Source organism: Quercus robur, chromosome 8, assembly GCF_932294415.1.
Source record: "Quercus robur chromosome 8, dhQueRobu3.1, whole genome shotgun sequence".
NCBI lineage: Eukaryota > Viridiplantae > Streptophyta > Magnoliopsida > Fagales > Fagaceae > Quercus > Quercus robur.
The window spans coordinates 25,273,523-25,276,707 of record NC_065541.1 but is presented as its reverse complement, the minus strand read 5'-3'; the positions used below and the strand labels follow the sequence as shown (position 1 = coordinate 25,276,707).

The 3,185-nt window shown below is 34.2% G+C and overlaps 1 long non-coding RNA gene across 1 annotated transcript; it reads left to right on the top strand.

The window, feature by feature from the left end:
* The first annotated feature begins 1,513 nt into the window (after positions 1–1,513).
* LOC126695086 (uncharacterized) lies at positions 1,514–2,443 on the top strand. Its single transcript, XR_007645965.1, has 2 exons — positions 1,514–1,875; positions 2,267–2,443. It is a non-coding gene; the product is annotated as an uncharacterized LOC126695086 (long non-coding RNA).
* The last annotated feature ends 742 nt before the right edge of the window (positions 2,444–3,185 follow it).

The window sequence follows — 3,185 nt, the reverse complement described above, 5'->3', positions numbered from 1 at the left end:
TAACAGAAACAAAAATAAATAAAACCAACTAGCCACCACCAACAACCTTTACTAGTGCCAACGACCATCCATCACCGGCATTGGCAAAGTTGAGCTTTTGAACTCAATGAGTCAATAGAGCACTCGTTATTAATCACTCGACTAACAACCCTTGCAAGGTGACCAAAAAAGGCAATTTGCAATGAGTCATCCAAAAGGATTTGCGTCAAGGCAACAATGCTAGTTTGATGAAAGTAGTCACACAATCAAGGAGTTTTCTTGGTTGTGGAGATGATGAGGATTCAAGCCATAAAAAGCGGCCAAAGTTTGTGGATTTCAAACCTATAAATGGCACGGATGCAGATTTGCGGCACATCAACTTTTGATGGTGGTGGCCGACTTGGATGTTGCAGATCTAGAGTTTGAAAGGAGTTAGAGGACCATGTGAGTTGGCTTGGCTGGGTCACTAACTATTGATCCGTTGACCTTTGACAGCACTTCAGAATAAAATAGTGGTTAGACCAGAGAGAAGATTTGGACTATGGGTGGTGGGGGTAGGGTTCAAAAGCTCAAGTTTGCCGACGCTAGTGATGGATGGTCATTGGCGTTGGTGGTGGTGGAGGAGGACTGGTGGTGATGTGTTGGGGTGTTATTTATTTTTATTTCTTTTAGGAAATTAAATAAAAAAAGTCAGAAAATTAGAATTTAATTAAGTGGACATGTGTTAAGTTTTTATTTATGGAGTATAGGGTGGAGCACAAAAAATGAGACAAAAGATTTAGAGCCTTTTCTTGACAACACAAATCATGCAAATCCTAATCAACCATTATTACCCAAGGAAGATATTAAGGGCTTGTTTGGTACGTGTGTTTAAATAATAGTTTTCAGTTTTTTTGAAAATATGTGTGGGTGAAAAAGTGTATAAAAATACGTGTAATGTTGTTTAAAAACTGAAAACATGTGTTTGAACTCGCATAATAAATAGGGCCTAAGGAGTTGGCTACATGGTCACACTTAATTATATACTAGCCTCTGAGCACGCGCTCACGCGCGTGCTTAGACGCCCTTCTATTTTTTGGGTTAAAAAAAATGAATACGTGGGGTAAGTTTTGTAGATTGGAGAAGTTTTAAAACTAACAATAGAGTAATCTTATTATGTAAGGAGTTAGTGAGTAGAAGTAGGAATTTAAATCAACGTATAAGTAGGTGTTTATTAGAAGCAGAAAAACATTTCAACATAGAAGTAGAAATTTATTATTTTTGTCAATTTACTATTTTAACCCCATTTTTAAGTTTTAGATAGGGGTATTTTTGACATTAAAAAAAGCAATAACTAACTTTATTTTGCCAACTTACTATTTAAACCTCATTTTTAAGTTGTTGATTAATTAATTTAAGAGTATTTTTGTTCGAAAAAAAAGTAATAACAAATTTTCTGAATCCTCTTAATAATACAGATAAAAAAAATGGTACACTTTGAAGTTCAATTTATATACTTGTTGATGCACACACTGTGGCCGACAGTTGCAGCAAGAATCATCGGCTGTTGTCTCTCTCTCTCTCTCCATTTTTTTTTTTCTTTTATAACATCATTTCTCGTTAGTTCCTTTTTGCTTTTTAATTTTGTTAATAAAAAAATTTGTAAAATTTCATGTAATTATTTTTTTATGAAAATATATTCAAAAAAAAAAAAAAAAAAATTCAATTTCCTCTTTTATAATTTAAGTTTCTTAATAACTGAGCTATAAACAATTCCTAAAACCGCGAAATGAAGCCAGGAATTCATATTTTGCCCGAGCGCGCTACAATTAATTAGAAAACTGATGAGATCTGTTATTTTTGTTCTCATCTCTTCGATCTCTTCGACCTTCTTCTTCTTCGGACTTCAGACTTCAGGTAAGCTCTCTCACTCTCATACTTATTTTACTTTGCTCTCATTTTCTATACCATTTTGTGCTAATGATAAATAACAAAACCATCTAATATGTCTCCAACTTCGGCTGAGTTGCTGAGGCACGCCAGTTGTTCGACTAAATGCCTCACCGAGGCCTGGGCTCATGAAACTCAATTGTGGCGTGACTAAATGCCACACCAGTTGTAGTTTTGAGTATTTTGACCCTGCTTTGTTCGGAATTATCAATTTTTCTGTATAATCTTGGTGGGTTCATGCTGATATATTGTTCTGAATTTTCAATTATAAAATTCCGTGCGTGTCTCAAATTAGAGGTGGAACTGTTGGATTTTGTTTTACCACTGTTTAAGGATAATTGAATATTTAATTTTGCAGCAGTAAGCCAAAGGGCACAACCAATTTCACAATGGTTGAGTTGGCTATATGTAATTGGTGTGCAGTAAAAGTGATGTTAGTAGTGATCCCATGTGAAAGTGATGCATCACAAATTACAATCTGTCATATCAACAAGTTGTGAAATTTTAATGTCTATTGCATTGTTGATTCTACAAAGCTTGAGGATTAAAAAATGGAGATGATTTTGATTAAAGTATTTATTTTTGTTTAAAAAGTGGTTCAATAGTTAATATTGCACCTGTAGCTAAACCCTGGCTACATTTGGGTTCACATTCAGGGAATGAAAGTATTTTATTGTCATGGAAATGATATATGCTATGTTTTCATTATGATATTTGGTTAGCTCGCTGTATTGATATTGCTCACTACCCAGGGTTGTGGTGTACTGGTGTCTGTGTTACAGGAAAATTCATGGTATGTTTTCCAAGTAAATAAATAAGAAAGTTCCCCAAATATCATAATGTTATTGGATACAAACTCTATAGTTTTCATTCAAGTTAATCTTAAGGATAAAATGATTACGAGCATGGGAAAAGAATTGGGGAAATCATGTTGATTCCAGTGATTAGGTGCAAAGTTGGGTAGATCATTCTAATGATAATATTATTTAATTCCAAATTAGTTTAGTTTCGTTGTAGCTACTCAATATTTTTTGTTTTATGTATTTCATGCTTCACTCCTTTAAGATTGTCTGGCTTGAAAAAATTCATGAACTATAGATGACTCAGGAAATCTTTAGGTCCTGTTTCTTCTTTGGTTCAACCTCTATGTCTTTTTCTTGGTCCTGCAGCACTAATAGCTACACAATATGTTATTAACATATCGTGTATCCTCCTCCTTTTGTTATGGACCTGTCCCAATCACTGATACCCCAAGGTATTCTATATCTTGGTTGTTT